The 20,411-nt window shown below is 38.0% G+C and overlaps 1 protein-coding gene across 1 annotated transcript in view; it reads right to left on the reverse strand.

The window, feature by feature from the left end:
• Nucleotides 1–20,411, reverse strand: part of LOC126267940 (sentrin-specific protease 1-like) — a 94,610-nt gene that overhangs the window by 44,005 nt on the left and 30,194 nt on the right. The window contains exon 2 of the mRNA XM_049973253.1: nucleotides 19,161–19,275. The gene's annotated coding sequence lies outside the window, so the exon portion shown is untranslated. The remainder of the gene's footprint in view (nucleotides 1–19,160; nucleotides 19,276–20,411) is intronic.

Below are 20,411 nucleotides of genomic sequence, written 5' to 3' on the forward strand. Positions count from 1 at the left end.
ATGAGGGTCAGAAATGTAAATGGTGAACTGTTAATAGAAATGTGTGCTTGACATGACCCAGTCATTGAAGGCACATTGTTTCCACATCATAACTGCCATTAAGATAACATGGGTTTCTCCAGACCATGTTACTGAAAACCAAAGAGACCACATAGCCATAAGCTGAGCCGACATTGGAAGTGACCACCACCTATTTCGGTGGAATTCAGGTTGAAGTAGTGGCAAATAGAACCAAGCTCAATCACAGAAGCAAAAAAATAGGTGTGGCAAGGTTAACAGACCAACAGATCAAAGGACATTTGCCCTTTAACAACCAAATGGATTCCAGGTTCTCTCTGGAAAAAAAAAAAAAAAAAAACAACTTTATGAAAGAGGGAACAAATAGGTTGGAATAGAATCAAAGACAGTTATTTAGATGTGGGAGAAAAAACCTTAGGATTTAAGGCACATCAAGGGAAGGAACATATCTCCAGTGCTACATGGAATGAAATCAGATATAGGAAAGGGCTAGAACTTAAGTTAAATCTTTGTAAGACAAGAGCACAGAAGAGCAAAGCGCATAAAGAATACACAGAGGTGAACAAAAAAGTGAAAATATGGCTATGTCAAGATAAAAGGAAATGGATAACTTAGCAAGCAAAATTAGCAGAAGAGGCAGCAAGACAAGAAAATATGAAAGAGCTCTACATTATAACCAAACGGTTATCAATGAAGAACTTCAGACATGAAGGACCAGTTAAGAACAAGGTTGGACTGATGCATACAACTCAACAGGCACAGCTACAGAGATGGGAGGAGTACTTCAAGAATCTGTTGATTGGGAAGACAACCAAGAGGAACAGGAAATAGACATTCCAGAGGAAGTCAAAGATGACCAAGATATAAATCTTGCAGTGCCCCACAATGGACAAAATAAGGATTGCTCTGAAAACCGTAAAGAATGCAAAGGTTACAGACCAAGACAACATAGCACCAGAGCTCTTAAAAGGCAATATTTAAAGTACTGTTAAATGCTCCATCCCTTGCTGAAGCATATTTGGCTTAGAAGGGAATAGCTAAAGGAGTAGAAAAATGTTTTGGTGGTAAAGCTCTCCCTCCTCCCTCCTCCCTCCTCCCTCCTCCCCCCCCCCCCCAAAAAAAAAAAGGGGAAATTTGTGAGACAGCAAAAACTGCCATAGTATTACATTGTTGTCAGTGCCCAGTAGCCCAGTAAGGTCCTCACCAGAATTATTTTAAACAGAATTAAAGAGACTCTTGAAAATTGACTGCATAAAGAACAGGTCAGTTTCAGGGCCCAATGCAGTTGTGTTGATTTGATTAACACTTTTAGGATCATTTTAGAGCAAAGCAAAGAATTCCAAGCAACCATGTACCTGGCGTTCATTGATTTTCAAAAGGCCTTTTATTCGCTGAAACAAAATGCGCTGGTAGGTGTGACAGGAGGATGGTATACCACAGAATATCTTAAACATAATAAAAGATCTATATGACAGATACAAATTTTGTGTACTCTACAAGGGAAATATGACAGTGCCCATAAATGTAACAACTGGAGTCCAACTGGATTCCAGCAGGATTGCATTTTTAGCACCAACATGTTTTTTTACTTGTATTAAACTCAGTTATGAGGAGAGCCTCAGCAGACAGGAGACAAGGAATCCAATGGGGGATCTATGAATGTCTGGAGGATTTGGACTTTGCACATGATATAGTTTTATTAGCTCAAAGGCTGACTGATATGCGAGCTAAGTTAAACTTGTTGAAAGAAGAAGCAGAGACTGCTGGCCTCAAGATAAATATAGACAAAACAAAGGAAATGATAGTAAATTCAGGGAACATTTAAGTGCCAAGATGCCACTGTTAATAGGGGAGCAGCAGTTGGAGACTCGACTCTTTCCTGTATCTGAGTAGCATAATGACGAAAGATGGTGGAGCAGGAGATGACATGAAAAACCTCATTAAAAAGGCAAATGCTGCCTTCATGCAATTGTATCCAATATGACAAAATAGAAATATCAGGTACAAAATAAAAAACCATATATTTAATACAAACGCCAGTGCCAGTGAAAGCTATAAAATAGAGAAAAAGACAACACCCGAGTTACAAAGTGTCAATAATAGATGTCTCTGATGCATCATGAATATCTGGTGGCCAGAAAAAATATGTAATGAGAAGCTCTGGCAAATAACAAACCAGATACTTATAGAACACCAGATACGAGAGAGAAAATGGGGCTGGTTGGTGCACACATTGAGAAAACCAGATGGAGCCATCGAGGAAAAAGCATTGGAATGGAATCCCCAGGGAACAAGGAAGATGAGTAGACCTAGGGGTACATAGAAAAGGACAGTGGAAGGGTAAGCAAAAAGAGTTGGCAAGACCTGGTCAGAATTGAGATAAATAGCCAAAGACAGAGACGGAGGGTGAGGTCTCCTGGATGCCTTAAGCCCCCGTAGTGTCCAAAGGAATTAAGTCAAGAAATATACCTGAAACCATTTTATTGCAAAATAATATTCATACACTTCTCCAATGTCAAGTACCTATCCACTACCATGCCAAGGAATTTATAAGGTCATGTCTCTGATTCAAGTCTCCAAGCTTGACAGTACTATTGTACACATTAGGTGTTTTGTTAGCTTGTATTTGCATATAAGAAGTCTGATTTACATTTATAAAAGGATTATTTCAGCTCAAAAAATTGTTTCCACTTTCCATATTTAGAGAATTTTTGCTATTGTAAGTAAGTAATTAGTCTTGATGTAAATAAAATAGAAAGAAATTCCACATGGGAAAAATATATTAAAAACAAAGATTCCAAGACTTACCAAGCGGGAAAGCGCCGGTAGATAGGCACAATGAATAAAACACACACACAGAATTTCGAGCTTTCGCAACTGGTGGCTGCTTCATCAGGAAAGAGGGCAGGAAAAAAGGATAGGTATATACTCGCGCAAATATGTCTGCTTGTATGTGTGTGTGTGTGTGTGTGTGTGTGTGTGTGTGTGTGTGTGTGTGTGTGTGTACCTATCCTTTTTTCCCCCTAAGGTAAGTCTTTCCACTCCCGGGATTGGAGTGACTCCTTACCCTCTCCCTTAAAACCCACATCCTTTCATCTTTCCTTTTCCTGCCGTCTTTTGTGACGAAGCAGCTGCCGGTTGTGAAAGCTCGAAATTCTGTGTGTGTGTTTGTGTGTGTGTTTGTTTGTGTGTTTTATTCATTGTGCCTATCTACCGGCGCTTTCCCGCTTGGTAAGTCTTGGAATCTTTGTTTTTAATATATTTAATTAGTCTAGTAGATATACCATATGGTCTTTAAGTATTTTTTGTTTTTAATTAGTGTATCGTTTTTATGAATTCAGGTTCATTTGCTGGGAGACTGAACAAACTTTTGGTCTCACAAGGATTACTTACATGCACACTTTATGTGCATTTTGTGTCAGGTGAGCTCTTCATTATTGATTTGTCCACTACCTCAACATAATGCTGATTTCAAATATTACTGACTTCTTTTGGGTCCCTGATTTCCTTCCAATTCTCTTTACAGTTATATTCCCACTCTTTCTCATTTCTACACTTTCCTTTTTTTTCTTGAAATGTGACTATATGGTCTCTGTGATATTATCAGACACTGGAATTTTGTTTATGTGGTAATTGGATTTGGTTTATTTTATCAGTTTCTCACATAATCTCTTCTTGTCCCTATAGGCACCACAGTTTGCCTGTGTTGGATTTATCTGAGATTGTTCATACATAGTTTTTAGTTCTTCCCTCTTTCTTTTTGCATGTGCGGTGACCCAATTTTTATTGTAATTAACATTTGTATTCCTACATACTTATGGACATGGAAGATCCATGTAATACACTCATATTCAGAAAAATAAAATAAACAGAACACCTTGAATGACTAGAGATAGGACATTCATATTCACAGGATATATATATGTTAGTATGTTCTGCAGGAATGATTAGCATTTGAATCATGTCAACCCATGGGTTCAAGGTCAACATTAATTTCACAGCCAAGCACAACCTGCTGGTATGATATACCTCAGCTCTTGTTTTCACTATAAACTGACGGTAATGGATCAGTGTGACTTGAGCAGATTTGGAGGATGCTTCACAGACATGCGCGCAGTTCATACCAACAAATCAGTGAGTTTTAAAGCAGGTGCACTACTGACATCATAAAATGTGATGTACCCATCCAGGAAATTGCTGCTCATGTGGGGCAAAGTGTTTTGGCAGTCTAACAGGTGTGTGCAAAATCGTTTACGGAAGGCCATAGAACAGGTCAGGTTGCACCACACAGACCCCAAACCCCCACAAGTAGATCAACACAGCATCTGAACTGCATTGCAGGACAGATCTGAATCATCCTTGGCTCCAGTGGAACAGTGTAACACAAAGTATGTTATCAGGGTTGACCGCCTATTTTTATTTATTAAAGCATAGGTTACCTGCGTGTCATCCACTTCTCTGCCTACCTTTGACTAATGTGCAGAAACATGCTAGGCACACTGTCATATGGAATGATACCACTGGGCACAGGAATGGCATCAGATAGTGTTTTTGAATGAATCCATATTATGTCTGTCTGAAAATGATTGCCCAATTTTGGTATCCACAGACAGTGGGAGGGCATCACATTGACTGCATTTTCACAAAACACAGTGCCAACTCAAGGCCTTATGGTGTGGTGTGGTGTGGTGTGCTATTGGGTACAACAACGAATCACAGTTTTTGGGTGTCAAGGGCAATGTGAGCAGTGTGATCTACATGAATGATATCCTGTGACCCATAGCCATGCCCTTTCTACTCAACACCCAAGACAATTTTTCAGCAAGACAATGCACTACTGCCTGTTGTGTGAACATGTGCATTATTGAAGTCACAGGCTATCAACCTTTTGCCCTGGCCTACCATATCACCAGACTTGCCACCACTTGAAAATGTGTGGGATATGGTGAAATGACAGGTGCAGCACTGTGACCCAATGCCAACCACCACAGATGAATTTTGGAATCAGAGGAATGCAGCATGGATGGCTATGTCACAGGACTCCATTCCCACCTTATACACATTGGTGCCAGCAAGCATGGAATAACTTAACAGGGCCCATGGTGGAGCCTGCACCTAGTAGGCAACAAGACACATGCTGAACTGAGGTGACAAACTCTACTCATTTCTGCAGAACATACTAATCCACATGTCCTGCGAATATCAACATCTTATATTTTGTTAACCAAGGTGTTGTTTTTCTGAACATAGGTGTAGAATAAGATTTTGCAGAATGATTCCCATCGCTTATTTATGTTTGCTCTTTGGTATACATCGCTTCAGTCTTTAGATGGCATAGGTTTGCTTGCTTTGTTTGTTACAACTCTAAATACATTTCCTGACATTGTTACCTCTTCTCTGCATTTGAAGACAGCAGTGGGGAATATGAGAAGGCATTTAAGTTAAATACATTTGAGAGCAAGAAAAAAATGAAAGCATATAACACATTTGTAATGAAATCAGAGGATACCAAAATCATTACAAAACTAGGTAGCTAGTAAATAGTTATTTGTGGAGAGAGGGGAAACAGGAGGTAGAACAATACTATGAAGTGTATAAAGGAATATTATTTAAGAGCATAAATGTTTACAGCAACATCTGGAATTTATGTTAGCCAAAACAGTACATTGAAGTGTTCATAAAATATACACATGAAAATTTCAGATCCTGTGAGAAATAAAAATGCATTCAGAAAGCTAAAAAAACATTTAGTTCTATAGCATCCAAAGCAGAGTAAGAAAAGAACTAGCAACCTGTGACAGATGATAATGTTTGGTTTGTGGGGTGCCAACCGCCACCACCCCACCACCACCCCAGCTCCCATATATCATCAGCCGAAGTCACTATGTCAATCACAGACTACCATTATGATGACAGTACTGGTACAGTACCTTAAGATTTTTGTGACTGTTCAACCGTTGTTCTCATTTGTGATCTATGATACCACATTTGTATGTTTATTACGAGTTATGGAATCACCTGGTTGTTGCAGAAACAATTATGTTTTTCTGGAACTATTGCATATTTTAAAAACCAAAATGTTATCTTGTGCCAAGTACCATATCATACAACTGGCATACCCTCTTCCCTCTTGTACCTCCGTGGATATACACTGTAGTTGGGTTTGAGTGTCACGTGATTTATACACACCATAATCAGATTAGACGAAGCCTTCTGAGTGTCCAGAATTTTAACCTATGAAAGAATTTATACTCAATTATCTGTGCTGTTAAACAGCTGTAACTGTGATGTCAGTTTGTTTCACTTCAAAACTAATGCAGGAGAGGAAGATATCAAATATTAGCAACTAAGATATTGCTATGTTTTGTAGTATTCACTCACTGATATGAAAAGGACAGAGTATCATGGCAGTTGGCTGGAACTGTAAACAAACAAGAACTTAGATGGACCAAGGGGAGAGAAGCAGTGTGGGGTAATAAGACCTATCTCCCCCCACAAAAGGTTGCCATCCTATGTCTGTGTTATATCCTTCCACAAAAGCAGATCTGACAAAACAGTCATAGGGATTGGTATGATTTCTTTTGTTGTTTAAGTTGCATTCGATTCCCTTTAAGCACCATGATTAGTCTCTGCACTCATTTAAAAGTTAGGATAAAACATACAATCCACAATACAAAGCTAATTGGGCTACAAAAAGCATTTGGTAGTGGCTACAGCACAATTGTTTGCTGCTGTTGGCAGTTGTGGTTCGCACCCAACCTCTACTGGTATCTTGTGCAGCCACAGTTCAAAACACTCCCCACCTAAAACTGTCATGACACAGTGTCATCACACTATTGTCTATTGTATGATGGGACGGATGTGCCTTTGACTCTATACTTTCACATTATTTACAGAATAGATTTAGAAGGATATAGATTTAGAAGAATATAGGATCTTATGCTAAGAATTATTTTTCTTTGTGTCAATGGGAAGTTCTGCTACGTTGAACAACTTATTATTTAGACATTTATTTCTTTATTCCATGTGATCTGATGGTACACAGTGTGTTGCAGATGTTGGAAAATATCATTTAACATTGTTAACATATATTAACATAGGCCTATAGTATCCCAATGCATTATATTGCTCAATGTTTTCAATTAAACACAAACAGCAAGATTACTGTTCTAAGTATTCACTTACAGAGCAAAAACAGTGACACAACAAATATGACTTCATGACTTTGCTAAATTTTATGTTGTCTTCCATGGACTTAATACTAGTGGAAAGATTGTTGAACAGTTGGAGGCCCCTGTGGAAAACTCCCTTTTTACACAGTTGAGTGTTTGTATGTATAACATGCCAGTTTGCGTTTTTCCTGGTGTTGTTTTCAAGTATTTCATTATTTTTTATGACTCTGAGGTCAGTTGGCACTATGTGGTTCCTGAAAAATTTTAGAGTCTGAAGAATGTAGAGGCAAGGCAGTGTAAGGATTTCCAACTTTCTGAAGATGGGTTAGCAGGAGTCTCTGTGTTTGCTCCTAGTAATAATCATCATTGCTTTCTTCTGGAGTCGGCATGTGCTCAGAGCAGTTGGAGAATTTCCCCAGAATATTGCACCATATTTTAGGTGGGCTTGTATGTAAGCGTAGTATGCACTGGTTAATGTTTTCAGGCTAGCACATGTTGTCAGTACACTCAATGCATTACTACCAGTACAAATCCTGGCATTTACCTTTCCTGTATGTGTATTCCATTTCAGGTTATGCAGTGCTAGGGAATGCTTAGTTGAAGGGAATGTTTTGCAATACAGTAAATAGGACACATAGCAATATGCAACAATTTCAATGTAGTGTCAACTAGATGATACTTTGTATTGCTTAATAATTACGCTAGGGTAAGATAAAATGACATATTAGGATACACATGTCAACCAACCAAAACTGTTATCAGTAGATTGGATGGTTAAGGAGTGAAACAGTGTTCTGGCTATAATGATCTTGAACTGTCAGATAGCTAAGGATTGTATACACTTTTAAATAGTTTCAATCTACCTTATTATTTTGCTTTTTCATCAGTGTCAGATACTTTATATTAGAAAATACCTAGCAGTAAATATAATATAGTGGCAAATATAGCAAGTATAAGGAGTAAAATAAATATCAGTGTAAAATTTGGGAGAAATATTAATTAAGCTGGCAATTTCTTTGCCAAAATTATAAACTTCTTTACTATAATGGTTTACAAACCTCTTATGTAGTTTTCAAACCCAAGAATGTCATATGATAGAAGTACGTGTCAACAGGAGGGTCAGAAATCTATGCTTTCATTTATTGAATACCATTAGTAGAAGCAGCTGGCATTTTAATGTTTATGTAATTACAGAGGTAAAAATTACCAGGTGTAAGCTGATACTTTTGTGAAAAATTTTTCCTATTTTTTACTATTTAAATATGGATGTCATCTTACCCAGGAAGATCAGATTTACCTGCAGAGCTAAAAATGGAACATATTTATGGGTTCAACACAATTGACCTTTATTTACTTATTTTCAAGTTAATACATATTGACTATCATGAGATATAATACATTCATGTACTCTGTATAAACACACAAAATAGCTGGCTAAATGAATTTTCTATCTGGTTTCAAGTTGGTAATAAAGAAAGTGTGGCACATCTGGTGTAAAGCCCATATCTTTGGACTCCATCATCTTTGATTTATCTTTGTCTATGCTCTCTTGGCATGCTACAATTGTACTGCCACGTTGTATTTGCTTACTTCTGTGCTAAATAAATGTATATTTTATGTCTAAAGTGTGTTATTACCACCCTAACACACCTAATAGACACAGTGGTGACCCTGACATCATCTTAGTGTGTTTGCAAGTTATTTTGGGCTGCTTTTCAACATTAACAGACTTCATGTGCCAGTCCACATTGTCTTTGGAACAATGAATCTACCAGTGTCTTTCTGTGTTGGTGCCTCAAACCCTATTATCAGTTCTTGCACATTTACAAGTGTACGTAATGTGCATTTGGCTTAAAAGTGAACAATTATTTATGCCCAGCCACACCAGAGGCCACCTAACCTTAACCGGCTCAACACAGCCACCTTCATGCATAGCAGCACAACAGCATGGACAGTGTATGCCGCCCAGTGACACTGAATGATAACCCAGTGAAGGATGTTGTGGTTTCCTCCTCAGCTATGCAGTCTCCTTCGGTTTGGTTTGATGTGGAGTCACACATTCTTATATGCCTAATGTCACAACATCCCCCCCCCCCCCCCCCCCCCCGACCCTGTTCACCTTTACTGCACCAGTTTTCATGACTGTTGCTCTGTGGTCACACCATAATCACCTTCTGCCCACTTTCTTAATGGCACCAGCTGTTCCACCTGCGCTGGTTACTGGATCAGCATGACTTCACTCTCCACCTCCTTGGCTATGCTTTCCACAAGTGCATCTCAGCTTAAGTGTATTACAATACAGCTCTCTGATTTGCTGGACATAAGCCCACAAATCTACAAGCTCCGCACACAGAATGAGGCCCACATTGCCAATGCCTCTGCTGAATTGCCACACACATGGGTTACAATTCGAAGCCTGGCTGCAGAGTCGCAACAAGGTGGACCAACACTTGCATCTACTGTGTTTTCAAGCTACATTGCTCCTGTGTTGAGCTTTCCTCCAGCAGTAGCTGTTTCTGCGTCATTGTGGACAATTCTACAGGATGCTCATGTTCTCGCTTTGCAGGATTCCTCCCATGGCGTGGCTTCTGAGCCATATTGTTCCTTGTTGTCTGCAGCCGACACCCTGCCCTCACCGTTTTTGCCTGGCAAGGTCAGTGAACCATCATCACTTCTGTTCCCTGCCTCCTCTCTTGCCACTACAATTAAGAAAGAATTCAGCAACTAAAGAGATTGGAAAGGAATTTTGTGATTCATTTGTGTTAAAACTATAAGAAACAGATTTTCTTGGATAATTTAGACAAATTGAATATGGAATTCTCTACCTGGATTTAAAAAAAAAGGAAAGTTGTTTGACATGTTGCCACTACGTTGTGTAACAGGGAGTGAATTTACAAATTTTCAATTTGACACACACCACAAAGCTACCCCCAATAAAAAAGTAATCAGTAAACAAAAAGTTCACACAGAAAATGCAAAGTCTCACATCAGGCATTCTCGGCATGTACAGCTGCATCAAAATCTGTGGCAACACTTTTGATCCATTAATGCCCACATTTTGTTATAATGGCAAAACATGATCATACTAGCAAAACATACCAAATACATCATCATATTGAAGTACACTATGTGATCAAAAGTATCTGGACACTTGGCCGAAAGTGGCTTACAAGTTCAGTAATGCTGGAATTCAATACAATGTTGGCCCATCCTTAGCCTTTATGACAACTTCCAATCTTCACAGGAATTCATTCAGTCAGGTGCTGAAAGGGTTCTTAATGAATGGCAGTCCATTCTTCAAAGAGTGCTGCACTGAGGAGAGGCATCAACACCGGTCAGTGAGATCTGGCATGAAGTCGGCATTCCAAAACATCCCGAAGATGTTCTATAGGACTCAGGTTAGCACTCTGTACAGGGTAGTCCATTACAGGGACGTTATTGTCACGTAACCACTCCACAACAATCCGTGCATTATGAACAGGTGCTCGATTGTGTTGAAAGATGCAATCGCCATCCCTGAGTTGATTTCCAACAATGTTAAACAGGAAGGTGCTTAAAACATCAATGTAGGCCTGTGTTGTGATAGTGCCTTGCAAAACAACAAAGTGTGCAAACCCCTCCATAAAAAACACGACCACACCATAACACCACCGCCTCTGCATTTTACTGTTGGCACTACACATGCTGGCAGATGATGTTCACCGAGCATTCACCATATCCACACCCTGTCATCAGATTGCCACATGGTGTAGCATGATTTTCCACTTCACAAAATGGTTTTCCACTGTTCAATCATCCAAGTTTACACTCCTTACACCAAGCGAGGCATTTACCAGTATGATGTGTGGCTTATGAGCAGCTGCTGAACCATGAAGTCCAAGTTCTCTCTCCTCCTGTATAACTGTCATAGTACTTGCAGTGGATCCTGATTCAGTTTCGAATTCCTGTGTGATGGTCTGGATGGATGTCTACCTATTACCCATTATGGCACACTGCAATTGTTGGCAGTCTCTGTCAGTCAGCAGACAAGGTCGACCTGTACACTTTTGTGCTGTACATGTCCCTTCATGTTTCCACTTCACTATCACATCAGAAAAGTGGAACTAGAGAAGGTTAGGAGTGTGTAAATCTCATATACAGACGTATGAAACAAGTGACATCCAATCACTTTATCACGTTCGAAGTTCGCGAGTTCTGCGGAGGGTCCCATTCTGCTCTCACACAATGTATAATGACTAGGTGACAGTACAAAGCACCTAACATGGAATGTATGTTTTTGGGGGTATCCATATACTTTAGATCATGTAGTGTACATAGTAAATTGACTGACATATGTGCAGAATGAAATTTTCACTCTGAGTAGAGTGTGCACTGATATGAAAATTCCTGGCAGATTAAATCTGTGTGCCACATATACTTGAACTCTGAACTTTTGACTTTTGCAGGTAAGTGCGCTACTGACTGAGCTACCCGAGCATGACTCATGACCTATCCTCACAGCTTTACTTCTGCTAGTACCTAATCTCCTATGTTCCCAACTTCACAGAAGCTCTCCTGTGAATCTGCCAAGACTAGCACTCCTGGAAGAAAGGATACTGGTTTGCAGGAAACATTCTGTGAAGTTGGGAAGGTAGGAGACAAGATATTTGAGGAAGTGAAGCTGTGGAGATGGGTCATGAGTCATGCTATTGTAAATCATTCAATAGAGCACTTGCCCACAAAAGGCAAAGGTGCCGCATTGGAGTCTTGGTCTGGCACACAATTTTAATCTGTCAGGAAGTTTCAGTAATGGATTTGGTGTGAAGGAGGTGTTAGTGGAACTATGTAAGTAACACTCAAACACTGAGCATGGCCATCACTCATTGAATCACAGTTCAGTTTTGCCATCTGGCCAATATTTTTATGTGCCTCATTGTAGTAGGTGCTAAAGGCCTTTCTGTGGTAGCTTCTCTTGCTTTGATAAGTACAACTCAGATGCATACTGTTAGTAGATTTTTGAAGAACTGTTGTAGTGCATACTAGAAAAACTGTATCAAAAATTTCCCACAATTTTAAATGAAATTCAGCCAAGTTTAAGGATATCTTAGCTGCATCAAACCAGTCTCAGGACTGAAGAGCACAACAACAACAACAACAACAACAACAACAACAACATAAAGATATCTGTTTTATAGGAGTAACAGAAAGAATTATGTTGAGGAGAAAGTGGTTTTAGATCAACTGGACTTCCAGCAAAATCTTATCTTTTATGAAGCTTGCATTTCAAACGTAGAAAAGAGTAACTAACCAAATAATGATTCAGTTCTTTGGCATGAATGAAACTAGTTAATGATGTACTTTTTGTCAAATTACACATTCAAATGTATGTGCCAAGTTCAACAGCACTCCATTTGCCTGTTCATTTGAGAACATAAATTCACTAACACACTCAACTTTGTCAACAGTCAGGCCCATATTAAGTTGCTAAAGACAAAGTTTTTTGTTTGTGCACACAGCTGTACACAGAGGTAGCAGACAGAATGAGAATGCAGATGTAGCAATGGCAATAAGTAAGATGAAATTGAACAAACAAATATTTAATGAGCAGCTCATACATTTTGGTCTTTACATAAATTTACTAATCTGCTGGGAAAAAGAAGTTTAACTATCCAATATAATGGGTCTGAATAGGATGTTGAAATGCTGTCACAATATTTATTAAAATCTGGCTGAATGTGCATAATGATTGGAAAGAGAGAACCAGGTACAAAACTGCATCTTCCAATGGATAGAACAAGACTAGAATATCTTTCTCCAATCCAAAGTCTATTTTCTTTCTCTATAATTTGTAAGGAAAATGGAATTCAGTTATGTTGTTAATATCTGGATATGAACCTGTAGATGCCAGATGATGGAATGCACTAATCTGTCATGCTGTGATTAGAATTTAACTGGATAAAATGAAAATGTTCCTATTAGCCTTTCTCTTTTATTTTTTTTAAAAAAAGGATACTGTAATTACTAAATACAATTTTGAATACAGAGGAGAGATGTCTGTTACAGGAGAGTTAGCTTATGTGTGAAAGCTTGATATTGGCCAAAGTGCTCAGCTCTGTTGGGAAGTACCTAAAGTTAGTTCTCACAATGCCTGAGGCATAGAGCAGTGCAATAAGACCATTACAGAGCCAGATTTTGTGGAGAGGCCTTCATTTTAAAAGTGATGAATTTCACATTTTTTTGAATGTGTGTGCTTTTATGACTAACATCTGAAGCTGAGTAGTTGATACAGCAATATTCATAAATTATGTTCTTCAAGAAGTATGCTTTTATTCATTATAATGCATTGCCTTCAAACTGAGCAGTATAACTATGAAGCTGTATTTCTATTATAAGATGGTTTATTCCTAGTATGCAATCTCATGGGTATCCTAATACATGACAGTATCACATATCAGGACTTTGTATCTCACATGAAGATAACTTCATCTTGGCAGCATAGCAACTGGATTCAGACTCATCTTTTCACTAAGTGGTTTAACAGTTTTGTGAACTCTGAATTCATCTGGTAGTGACCCTGTTGTGCCAACATTTGATGGGCACCAAGCACATTTGTGTGGTAGACAAAGGAGGACAAAGCCACGTCCACCTCATCTGTTTATTTCCCTGCCTCCACATAAGAAAGCCACTTGTATGGTATTCATTGGATGATTGAAACACATGATCCCTAATAAATAGAAACCTGGTGGACAAATAATCCTTATCAAGTAGCAACCTCATTTATCATGATTCGGTTATTTGGACGCATTTGGTATGTTCTTTTTCCTCGTCCCCTTTTTCCCTTCACCATTTCTTCTATTCCTTCCTTCAATAAACAGTCCCTTCTCAAATAATGTCCAATCCAGTTCCATTTTCTCTTTCTGATGACTGTCAGCATGTTTGTTTCTTCTCCAACTCTTCTTAAAGCTTCTTCATTCCTTACTCAGTCTTCCCATTTCACTTTTTCCATTCTTCTCCATATCCACATCTCTAGTGCCTCCAGTCTTCTTTCTTTGCCCTTCCTCAAGGTCTCCATACCATGCAGTGCAACACTCCAGATGTAACATTTGGCAATCTTTTCCTCAGATCTTTGTTTAGTGGTCCACGAAGTATGTTGGATAATATCAAAGGAGACAAATATTCAGAAATGAAAAGACTAGCTATGGACACACAAAAGTGGAAGAGGTTTAACCCATGACAAGACATGCCATAAGGCAGAACACCACACTACTACTACTACTACTACTACTACTACTACTAGTAGTAGTAGTAGTAGTAGTAGTAGAGTATCCTATGTGGGCGCAGCAACAGTGGAAAATGCAATTAATAGTCTGTGGAAAACTCCCACATAACAAGCGTATACTTAAGATACAATAAGATTGCAATACATAAAAGATACAAACAGCAGAGTATATGTGAGTCTAATGTTGGTATCCAGTGAACTCCCAAAATCAGCAAGCCACATCAAGAGCCACCCGATCTATTAAAAATCAGTGTGTTCCGAATCTTGAATAGTAATCAACATCTTGACACAGTTCAAAGAGATTAAAGCTTTAATAGCATCAAACTTGACAGAAATGAAATGTTGACTTTAGAAAGAGCTTTCGGATGCCATGACTGCACTTCTTTTGCACAATAAATGCAAAAAATGTTGGAGAGGGTTTAAGAAAAACATGTTTATTTTTGGGTTTAGCTGTTCTTCTAGTGATCAATATTAAGTGTTCTCTTCAACTGTCTCATATTAGGACACCATTCCTATTTCTACTCAAAATGGCTTCTTCAAATTTGTGTGTATTAAGTGTTAGATAGAAGGAATTCAGTAAATAAAATGTGAAGTCCAATGATTTCATGTAGGTTTCCAAGTAACAAACATACTGTTGTAACAAATATGTTTAAGTGAAATAATGTGAACACTGTGAAGTTTTATCAGGGATGAGGCTAGTATGAGCAATAACCTGCCTTGTCTGACGAGTTATGGATGTGGTCACCCTCTGAAAAAATGTCTCATCATCCATGGTACTTTCTCCTGTATCCAAATATAGGTTGATACCAGTCATTTATAACTTATTTGGCTTTACATACGAACAGTTTAAACAGAAACTAGATTCATATATAACACTGCATGCATATAAGTCAGTAATTCGTAATTGTAAATCCATTTTTTCACAAAAAGAACAATATAGCTCATTCAAGAACATTATCAGTGTCTGTCAGAGCTACAAAGGCAGCAATGCAACTAGTTTACTATAATACACTATGTATAAATGTGACCTGTTTTATTTAGTGTTTCTGTTATTTTCTGATGTGTTAAAAGTTGAAAGTTTTATTTGTAATTTGTAATGTCAATTACTTTCCTAATTTACTGACAAGTTCAAACAAAAGTGTTTCTGATGTCTTTCATTCTGAAAATTAAGTCCTGGCATTACAATACCACTATCCAGGCCAGCAATCAGCACGCAGATACCCCAGTTTTGTGGAGGAAAAATAAACACACAAATATTATACGCAGTCAATTTCAAACTGAAAACTGCACTATCAATTAAAAAATTATGTGACACATATTTGCCAAAAAGTTATGTCATTAAGTATGATTCATGTTTGCATTTCTTTGGATCTTACCCTAACACTTCATCCCCTACTAGCTGTCTGGACTGGAGGAGAACTGCCTAAAATTAGACTCTTCAATGCATCTACATAGGTGCATAGGTGGGTAATATCTCCTTACTTGGAATACACCACTGAGGCAATTTGGGGAAACTACATCTTTAAACTTATTGTGCTAATGTAGGAAGTCACCACCTAGCTTGGTTCGTGCTTTCCACTTGAATGGAAGCCAGGGGATCCAGATCTATTCTCAGTGCAGTATTACAGATTCTGTGTTTCATTAAAACTTTATGAACAAAGTCTGTCTTCTCAACCTTCTGTTCAAGTCACTGGAATGATGCAAGTATGTCTTCTGAGCCCAGACAAAAGGAATTATTTGTATCAACATACATCACAATCTGTACCTTACTGCATACTTTTCTCATAATGGAAGCTGAAACACACTAATCAATATGTTGAAAATGGCTCCCAGGTGTTCAGACAGTGCACAAGGCAAGTATTCCTAATCCATAACACTATTTACCTTACTATTTGCCATATATTCTCATAGCCATTGATTAACAAAGTCCTATCTTCTTGCACTTTTTTCCAATGATGGGACATTGTAGGATTCCTAGCAGGTTAGGTGTGTGTCACTGATTGGGTTTCAGTTTGATCCTGAGACAGCACTTCTAACTGGTTTTAAGACTGATGACTGTAGCAGCCAGAGTTCTTCACAATTCCTGACTCACATGTAACCCTAAACAATCCATTGAGATGCCACTCACAGGCAGTTTGATGAGTGGTCATAGATCTTCTATTTCCTTGATAGGAGACGGAGGAGACTGCTTGGAAAGAAGGAAGGCAGGTTAGGATTTATTGTCCCATCAATGATGATGCCTTTATAGTGAGCACAAGCTTGGGTGGAGGAAGGGAATAAGCAATGTCCTTTCCAAATAATAATTTCAGCATTCATGTTAAGCAACTTAAGAAAAGTATGGAAGACGTAAGTCTAGCTAGGTGGACAGAGGCGAAATATGCATCCACTGCTTATCCACTGCACCACCTCACTCAATGACAGCACTTGTGATATCTTGGTTGTCTTAAGTATCTAATTTTCAGTGGCTTGGCAGCTCCAAATCATTCGACAGAGGTCACAGCAATTACCCGACAACTAATTCATTACATACCCAAGAACAGTACACAAAGTGGTGTCACATTTTGACTAAGACATTGCTTCACTGAATAGTAAACAATTAGGGCTTATCTTGAAATTAGCTTCACAAATTCCATGTTTTAATATCAGAATATGAAGCATTACAGGGCGACAAGTTCCTCCGAAAGAATTTAAGTGATTAATACCTTTAATATCCAAGGAAGTGACTGATTGGTGAAACATACTCCTAAAATCCTGGCAGAATACAACTCTGCCAGACAAAGAACTGAGCCTCACAACTTGCCACTCCCAAGTCACACTCTTGATGACTGAGCTACCGAGGTACAAATGATGATCCACCCTCACAACTCCAGTTCCACTAGTAATTCTCTCCTACTTACCAAACTTCTGTGAATTTCTGAATGTGTTTCAGGACTAGAACTACCAGAAGAAAGTCATCTATACACAACTCAAATGGATGGCTAGGTCCATAAGAGCAATGACCACAAAAGGCAAAGTTCTGGGTGAGAGCCCCTGTCTGGCACAATTTTAATCTGCCAGAAAGTGTTACAAACTTGTGTTTAAAATTTACTGATTTCCTGAAGCTACCTAGGAAACCGAGTCTCAAACTATTGTTGAGGTTATTATTACTAAACAAAACCTTACAAAAACTGAAAAGTAAGCACTGCTGTTGAAGGGGGGAAATATATGAAACAAGACAACACACTTGAAGTACAAGCAGAACGCACAATTATCTCATAGCAGTCTATTCCATAACAGCTACATTTACATCATGATCAGGAACTATTAAAGCCTTACAAAGAAAGAAATTGTCAAAGAGCATAGAAAGTTGGTAATATTGCTCTAATTACACAAATACCTACACTAAAAATATGGAGAAATGCTTTTCCAAACCAGGTATTGCTACCAAAATTTGTGGAATGCATAACTACACCTTGCAACTGTTGAGACAATTAATTGAGAGGTAGTCACAGTTTTAATCATCAACTCACAAAGCTCTAGATATGACCATGAAATTTTTTTATGGTGTTCATTATGCATATATTCACCATTGAATGTAACACATTTTCCCAACAATGGAAGTCTTCCAAATGAGGTGGCAAAAATGCTGTAAATTATGTAATAAATGTGAGGCAACTTGTAGCAATTGAGTTAACTAATTGGGCAGATCACATAACTAATGAGGAGGTACTGAACAGAATTGGGGAGAAGAGGAGCTTGTGGAACAACGTGACTAGAATAAGGTATCGGTTGGTAGGACATGTTCCGAGACATCAAGGGATCACCAATTTAGTATTGGAGAGCAGTGTGGAGAGTAAAAATCGTAGAGGGAGACCAAGAGATGAATACACTAAGCAGATTCAGAAGGATGTAGGCTGCAGTAGGTACTGGGAGATGAAGAAGCTTGCACAGGATAGAGTAGCATGGAGAGCTGCATCAAACCAGTCTCTGGACTGAAGACCACAAGAAAAAACAACAATATAGCAGAACTACTGGTCAGCAACTCAGTTCTCTGCTGCATGACTGTTGCTGCAGCAATTCATTCTGAGCTGTCACTGTAGGCCCCATCTTATTTTCTATTCATAGCTACCAGGCAGTGAAGTGTTCATTTTCCATATTTATGTCTCAATCTTTCAGTCATGAGTAACCCACCTGGATCTTTCCCACAAGAATATGGATTTGGGATTTGGTACTGTGCAGTAAACAACAAAATTACAAATTTACTTCATATATTATTACCACCACCATCATAACTAGTAAGTTATAATAAATTAATTTATTATAAGGCACCAGAGTATGAAAATATTTTAAGACAGGTAGAGCTTTCCCTTAAATACAGTGCCCTGTCTAACTACTTGTTTTAGAAGCTTGCTCTTTGTTTGTGACATGCCCTTAATGAGATCATGATCTGTAAATGAGTGTGCAGAATTCATCAAATAATTTTTCTTGTTAGTGATAAACTTATTATTTTAGATAAAATTTATCAAATGCCAATTATGTTAAATTTAATTATAAATATAATTACTATGGCGATGGTGCTGCCATCTCTACATAAGTTTTTCAGTAGACATTAATTACTAATTCCTCTCTTTTTTTGCGTAGAGATTACAGAATAGATTTACATTTAGAGACAGGTCTGTTTGAGGCTGGTATTAGATTGTCACACTAACAAAAGATGGGACAACTTCACTTACTCATTAGATATGCATCCAGTGTGGATGAGTGGGTTTTCAGACTTCCTGAATAGCTTATGACGCTTCCTCCTGTAGAAGGGATTAGCTGTTTTCTTTTCCAGCTGCTTTTCATCTGCTTCAGAGTAAAGAACAACCATTCAAATAAGTTCACCATTGGAAACAATACTAAAGCATTTATTTCCACTTATGAATGTATATCAGTAACTCAAGTAGCCTAAAAGAATATTGAGAGAAAACCAGTCAAAATTACTAGTAATAAGGCATGAACAAGGTGGGGGGTGGGGGCGCTCAATTAGATTGCTGTAATTTCTGTATGTCAGTGCCATTTGACACAGTACCACATGCACATTCAACATAAAAATTACAAGGCATTTGAATTCATGGCAGACAAACAGCTTAGACATAAGTGTTTCTACAGCAAAACATGGGCATCCACAGAAATTTATTGGAGAATAGGGGATATTCTAAAATTTTCATTTATTTATGTAACTGATTTAGGGATTTTGAACATATCATGCCGCAAGAACTAAATTTGGCAAGGTGTACACAAACATTATGTTTCTTAAGTGACTGATATGGAAGTTATTCAGTCTGTATCTTTTCAAAGACTAATTACTTCCTTACCTAAAAGATAAGCACATTTCTATTCATATGTATGAAGTACATCTTTTTAGGACAATAAGTATCAAATATGTTTATTTAATGATCTGACATCATTACATTGTTAGCTGTTCCATGCAGAAGACACATTTTTCAGAATTTTGACTTAGATAAACAGATTCCAATGTATATCTTCAGCATGCCAGTGTAGGAGTTGTCACAAATTCAGGTAAGTAAAATAAATCCATGCAATTCACACATTTCTTTGCTTCCAAATTTTCCCGTGTATGAGGAAGTCTATGCTATATTCATACACTGATTCCAAATTCTAGGTTCAAATATTTTGCTGTTCGCATCATTTCTTGGTTTTTCATTGGTTGTGTTGAAACTTGTGTGCACCAGTACCATGATATACAGATCCTGCAAATTTCTAACACCTTCAAGTACTGCAATAAACACTTATCAGAGTCAATTGCATGCCTAACTTAAATTGTGCTTGTTTAGAAATTTTCAGCAACATTAGGCCTATCATTTTTCAAAACCAATTGTTCCCTAACTTCATTGTATAATTACCAGTACCTGAAAAAGTTTTCAGATGTTTATGAAAGTATGTTTTTGAACATTTTTGTTGGTGTAGGGATATTTCAGGTA

The sequence above is a fragment of the Schistocerca gregaria genome, chromosome 4 (genome assembly GCF_023897955.1).
Source record: "Schistocerca gregaria isolate iqSchGreg1 chromosome 4, iqSchGreg1.2, whole genome shotgun sequence".
NCBI classification, from domain to species: Eukaryota; Metazoa; Arthropoda; class Insecta; order Orthoptera; family Acrididae; genus Schistocerca; species Schistocerca gregaria.